Source organism: Triturus cristatus, chromosome 1_2 (genome assembly GCF_964204655.1).
Source record: "Triturus cristatus chromosome 1_2, aTriCri1.1, whole genome shotgun sequence".
In the NCBI taxonomy this organism is placed as follows: Eukaryota; Metazoa; Chordata; class Amphibia; order Caudata; family Salamandridae; genus Triturus; species Triturus cristatus.
The window spans coordinates 1,104,704,101-1,104,711,448 of record NC_140580.1 but is presented as its reverse complement, the minus strand read 5'-3'; positions in this window follow the sequence as shown (position 1 = coordinate 1,104,711,448).

Here is a 7,348-nt window from a genome sequence, read left to right as displayed (position 1 = left end):
TCCTTCCACATTTTGTTTCAGATGTTCCTTCTCGGCATGCTCTTTTTCACTAGCAACATTTGCTGTTTCAGCTTCTTCTCTAGGTGTAGAATGTATAGTGTGGAGTCATCTTTTCATATTCTAAAACAAAAATTCAAGCTTATATAGCCACCTTGAGCCTGTGAGAACATGAACTGTAGTAGGTAGCAAGGTATAGGCTTTGTGTATTATTAAGGCAAGAAAAATAGTAAGTCAGCCAGCGTACAGAGTATTCCACTGAGATCTTCCTATTAGGTCTCTGCATATCAAAAAGTCACTGGTAAAGCAATATATTGTCCTCAAAGACCTGTAGAAAATGATGTACAGGGTGGTGCCAAAGATTGGACAGGGTGTGTATTGTTCCAATGAATATTTGACAACAAAACCTGGGTAGAAGAGATCATATATGTGACACCCATATCAATGGCCCCGATGATAAAATTCCATGGAGCGAAATGAGCTAATAGCATCCTTGACCCTATTCATGGAAACACCCTTATACCCATAGCATGAAAACATATATGATCTCTTCTTTCCCCTGCTCTGGCGCACAATGGACTGCCATGCCCCAATGCAGGCACCCTTGCACCATGGTGCATGAGTGTCTGCATTGTAGGGGTGATTGTTTTTGTGCAGGAAGGGACACCTTCCTGCACAAAAAACATCACGAGAGGTGTTTTCCTCTTTCTATGTGTGCAGCACACATTGAAAAAGGAAAAAAGAGGAGAAATAAAGGCATTTCTTCTTGTTGGACTTCCAGAATCTAACGCATTGTCATGTGTCCGAAACCTTGTAAATCTGGGAATGCTTCAGGTTCCCTGAATGTTGCGTGGCAACACCCACAGCAACACCCATGGAGCGCTCCTTACAAGCTGAGTAATGCGTTAAAGAGGGCCATATTTACAAGGCCATGAAAAGTCACCCAGGGTGGCTTTATGTAGCATTGTAAATGTGGGCAGGCACACTGCACCGCCGGTGCGTCCATAAAAGTGCGGCACCGGTGGCGTAATGGGCTTATAAATAAGCCCCCTGATTTCTAACAGAAAAGTTTCTCAAAACTTACATCATTCTTCTCGGCAAATTGTGCAGAAAATACAAAATAATACAATTTCTATAGGACTGATTCATGTCTAAATGCTCTATTGTTGATAATATCGTAGCTTTATCGACTGTATCACAAAGGGCTTTACATTCAAGACTACCAAACTGTTTGTAAGCTATATTGACTATTTAACTGCATTCAATAAAGTGGATAGACTATGACTCTGGTTCAAATTTACTTTGTGATCCAGTCATATTGCATCTAATAGTCAAACAGTGAAACCTCTGTGCACATCAAGCTATCTGAGAGGAGAGTTGAACCCTACTGAAACAGTAACTTGGCAGAGAGAACATATTGGTCCTTCTGAGCAGAGACAGAGTGGCGGGTGTCAAAATCACTTTTTCTTCCAGGTCCTGTGCATTTTTGTCCATTCCATATTCAGAAGGTTTTCTCAATTCCTGTAGATATGTGGTTGGAGTCTCGTGCAAATTGGTATATCCTTCTTTTGATTCCATTGTGTTATAATTTTCGAAAAAAGTATACCTATGCATCCATTGAAACACTTTTGTTAAGTGGCTGGTTCTGAGATATTTACATCTCTGCTCCATTTGGTTCTTTTCTGAAGTCCTCCTACCTATAATCAATTTTTACTTCTGTTATGACACGAGTCGCCACTTTATGAGTAGTATAGTAGGGGGCTTATTACGAGCACAGCGGTCCCAGGACCGCCGTACTCGGGGTCCAACTACCACCACCCTAGTGGTCTGAGCACCGTATTTCGAGTGTGGCTGTGGGACCGCCACAAGACCTCTGCCAGGATCCAGGATCCCACTGCGGCGGTGATCTCGAAAGGGGCTGAATATACTGGCGGTGCCGAAGCCGGCACCACCGAGCATATTACGACTCACATTCCCACGCCATTTTCATGGCATGGACCCTGCCATGAAAAAGGTGGCAGACATACAGGTAAGAGGGCCCTAACAGGGCCCCTGGATAAATATGGGCATGAGGGGACGGGGGAGCACATGTTGTGCCACCCTCAGTGGCGTAGCTAGACCTGAGACAGCCCGGGGCGGTACCTGCGTTTGCCGCCCCGCGGCAGGACTCCTTGAAGGGTGGGGGGGGGGGATCTGGTGAATCCACAGATAGTCGCCCCGAGATGGTGCCACACTGAAGACGGCAGGTGAGAGCTGGGGGAACGGAATTTTGCAATTTTGTCACCCCCCTCAGAGATGACACCCGGAGCGGCCCGCACCCACTGCACCCCCCTTCCTACGCCACTGGCCACCCTGGACTTGCCCGTTAGTTCCTGCACGGTGTGGCAAGCATGACATGGTGCATGCCACACCATGAAGGAACATGCTGCAGGCTCTCTCACGGTGGCGGTCTGCTGTTCAGGCGCTCCTATGAGCCTAACATACCCGCCGCAGTGAGATCGCTGCTACAACGCCCGCCCTGGATTACAATGGTATCAGGACACCTTATTTTCAGTAATAGTTTTTTTTCACTTTTTCTTCACTCCATGTACTTTGTATTCAGTTGTGCGAATCACTTCAGCACTGAGCTCGTGTCCTTTTCACTATATGTCGAATCTGAAATAAAACATTTACTATATCACGGTGCGTCTGTTTGTGAGTTCTACTTGGAAATTATGAGATTTGTTTTCTAAAGAACCGCTGTTCCTTTGCAAACGGTAAAACACTGCTGCACGGACCGTCAACCTCATAAAATTAACTGAAGACATACCATTTCCTGGCACTCTTTGATAATAAAATGAAAATTAAAATTCACAGGAGTAAGATTATGTATAAATTGGCAGATCCTAATTTGTAACAAACCGATTTAAGTAGGTCTGACCAAACCCAATTTAACTATAGCTACGGTACAGACTAGTAACTTCACTCAAAGTCCTGTTCACTGGTTCTTTGGCACGTACAGCGCTACTATAGGCCCCAGTATTTATAGAGAAAATCTGCACAGCTTTGGAAAATGGAAGGCACGCTCTTTTACAGCGCTTCAGCTGTAACAGAACTGTCTTAGCAGCACTATTCTACACCTCCGCCCACAGGCATGCACTCGCCGCTTCCCAGTGGTTTACGTACCCCTTTCACATAATAGAAGGCACACATCACGTTCTCAAACGGGCTCCGCCAATCACTATTTAATAAGGAAACGGCAGAGTGTTCCGTCAACTTCGTTCGCTTAATTTCCACTGTAAAAAGAAACAGGAAAAAGACCTGCTCCCGTGTCAGAGTGCTTATCAGGCCCGGTTCTAAAGGGTGGGCCAGGTGGGTCGGCCCTCCCACCCTCCCAAATTAGCCCATGGCCCACCTGAGGCTCATTCACAAGTAGAAAACAATCTTTTGTTCTCTTAATGAAAAAAATAACACAAGGCTGCGGCCTCGCTATCAAAGCTAATAGTTTATATTTTGTGTAAAACACCAATGCCATGGGCAGCTATAAGTGCCTGTGGACAGGGGTGAGGTCACGAGGGATGAGTGCTATTATTGTGCATGTGTACCTGAGACACCCCCACTACAGCAAGAGCGCAAGCTCCAGTTTCTCAGTAGTTAACAGAGAAAACAGTTTTATGGCAAAAAATTGAGTAAAGGATTTTGCAAGAAAGGTAAGTAAAAATGTTCATGCAATCAGGATATATATCTTAGTAGTGGTTTATTTGATTTATTTCTTTTGTGATGCTGTTCCTAATTTATGACAGTGGCCACTGGAATTTTGTGGCCGGTAGAAATGTGAAAGTATTATTTCATTATATTTAGATTGTTATAATTTAACACTGTCTTTTGGCAAAGGACCTTGTTAGAACCAGTTTAGCACCAAAACACTACAAAGGCAACTGAAAGATGGCCAGTCCGCTTTTGCGAAGGGCGTTCCACTGCGCAGCAGTGTGCCATTGCATTTTTAGTACCCTATGATCCAATTGAGCTAGTAACTATTGTTAAAATCTGCAACTTATGCAGCAGGTGATGGGTAGTGTGACAAACGTAGCACATCTATTAATATGCAGAATTGCATAAATAATATGGCCCTGTTTATGGCACTAAAGTAAACACAAAAAAACCGAAAACACTGATAATAGCAACGTTTTGACTCCTAAGTCAAACATCTTGTCAAGCTTCACTAAAAATAACGCTCAGACAGAATGGGAAGGAGTTGTGCGAGTGTCTATTATGTACAGGAAAGCAATGGCAACAATTCCATGACGGCACTAGTACCATGTGATGCAACTATCCTCTCTAGTCTCCATCTCCCGAGGTGCTTGCAGGAGGCAGAGCTCACTAGTATAATTAGAAGCACCTTAAAGACCAGACACTCCACCTCGGGACCCCAGCGACTGTGCATTTATTCACTCTCCAGTTATTCTCAAATTTTGTCACATGAATAGTCAGAACTGCATATAATCAGGGCCACTGGAATTATGCGGTTTAGCAGCTTGAACAATTTACCCTTAGTTATGGATGTCTCATATGTGCCATATAATTCATCATCTGCTGCATAATTTGCAGATTTTCACAAAAAGCTATTTTAAATGGCGCAACAATGACTGAAATAGCACTGACTTGTTCCGGCAGAGTGGAAGGCCCTTCGCAAAGGTTTATTCCTCACCTTTCAGCTGCTAATCCAGATACTTGCATTTTAACATATTACTAATCATTCTAGACAGTGTTAACATGTGTAAAAAGTGACTAAATAATAAAGTCATACTAACACAGGGATTAGCCTGCATAATTTTGTCAACCATACTGCATAATTTGGTCCTTCTGTGTTGCATAATTCCATTAACCCCGATTATAGTGCTGCTGTTACTCCTTGGGTCCTAAACTGGTAAGAGAGAGAAGGGAGAGGTGGACAGAGGGATGGGAGAGGGATACGGAGGAGACTGAGGTATGAGGCAGGAGAGTGAGAAAAAGGACTGCGAGGGAGAGAAGGAGAGCGAGTCAGACAGAGGAGGGTGAGCAAGTTTGAGAGGTGGGTGAGGGACAGAGAAATGGCGAGGAAGAGAGAGAAGGGTGAGGTAGCAAGAGAAGGATGAGATAGGAATTGAAAAGTGAAGCGAGAGTGAGTGGATGCACAGGGAGCGGATGGCAAGATCACAAAGGCGGCTCCTCCACTAGGGCGGAGGAGCGTCGCCCCACTGTTTTCTCGCAGTGCAAGAAGCAGAAACATAAAATGGTAATAACTACCATTTTATATTTCTGCTTCTCGCACTGCGAGAAAGCAGAAGGGTTTGGTTGGGGGCGGGCGGGTCTGCTGTAGGGCAGGGGAGGAGTGGTTTGCTCACTTCTAAGGGCAATGACTGATTGTTAGGCACTTTGGGGCCGCCCAAACCAGTCATGCGCACTCTATAGTTCTCCATGCAGGCTGCAATGCAGCCTACATGGAGAACATGGCCTCCCCGTAAGCCCCTTCCTGGGCGGCATCCTGACCAATCACAACGCGTTGTGATTTGGCTTAGGGGAGGGAGGCTGCCTGCTTCCTGAAGACGCGGGACCCGGCCGGTGAAAAAGTAGGTTTAAATATTTTTTTATTAATAATTAAATTAACCCACCACATGCGACCCCCTCCTCCTGCCCGTGACCCCCCCTGCCCGTCACCCCCTCCCCCCACAACCCCCGTCCCCCCTGCAACACCCCCCCCCAGCTTAAAGGGCTCCCACCACAGGTTTTGGACTCCCTGATAATTGATGGCGCTCCGGCAATGCAGGGATTGAAAGGGCCTGCATTACGCCCCTGTCTCTGATTAACAGTTCTCTGCAGATGAAGGTGTCACTGAGGGGAACCCCTTCCATTCTCCAAAGGGGCCTTGCAGGCTCTGCCTGATAGCGAATCTAAGGGCATATGTACAAGGAAATGGTCGCAGCGCTGCAGCAAATTTTGCAGCAGCACGTCATTTAAAAAATGCAGGGGTGTGCCGTATTTACAAGAACACGGCGCACCCTTGTGTTTTCCCTTGCGCTGACATTTCAAATAGCTGCCTAGCGCCAACACAGACACCCATGCGCAACAGTGCGAGGGTGTCACATACCATTAAAAAATGCTTACTAAATGCATGACTAATGAGTTTGTAAGAGGCGTATTAGAATCATTGACTCCCAAGATATGTAACGCATAAAATGTAATCCAAAAGCCATCATTAAAATAAGCCTTGTGCAAGAAACCAAATTAATAAAATTGCTATAAATTAATCAGAATTAATGCGACTAGTGTTCAATTAACATTCAATTTGGATTCTGCTAGTCTTACTAGAGTCTTCACAATCATTGACGTTAGTATTCAGATATTGCTCACAAAGAATACCACTAGTCTTCACACAGTGGCCACAATCAATGAGACTAGCCTTCATTTTGCTCTTGAAATAGCAAAGGAGCTGCAAATAAACCCTAACAGAATACTACTAAGCTTCAAATACTATTCTTCTAGAATACTACTAGTCTTCTTTTAGCAATCAATTGAAATGTTCATCATGTATTTGAAGGGTAGTTGAGTAGAACTAGTATTCCCTCATTTGCATATTTCGGCTTGTGGGCATACTACATAGTCTTCATGCATACTAAATAAATACTATATTTTAATAGTAAATGAATACCGCTTTAAACACTGGAATCACACTAAGTGAAGATCTTCCATTTTGGTGAGGGTCCCCGCCAGTGCAGGACCAAGTGCCAATTCCCGGAGCCAGATGTATGGTCTTCGGCCGAACCCTGCCCCTAGCCAAAATTAGAGACTTTGTGTGCTGCATGCTGAGAGAGTCATGGAGCAAAGAGAAAGTAAGCGGCTAAAGAAAAGGAGGGATGTAGTGAGGGATCCATCCTGCCCTATGCTATACTATGGTGCACCCATTTGCAATCCAGAGGGCGCGCGCGCTCGAAGGATATAAATAAAGGGGGCGCATGACCACTCGAGGTCTTGGCCCACACTAGATAACTGTGTGTGTGTGTGTGTGTGTGTGTGTGTGGGGATTTACATAGCTCTGTGCTGTAGCTGGGCCCCGCAGAGTGCCACCACTCAGGCCCTTCACATACCGACACGCTACAAGGGCTCTTACCAGAGGCGTAGCTTGGTCAGTGAGAATGGGGGAGTGAACTTCAGATTTTACACAATCACACAGTCATATAATGATAAAATACATTATACGACAAGTAGGGCACATGAGAGTGGTTAAGGGGACAGTGGACAGGGAGACAAATACAAAGCGACACAAAGCCCAATATTTAATTAAATAACCAACATTTTTTAAGACTTTGAAAGCAGAGGAGAGAGTGTGTGTGCG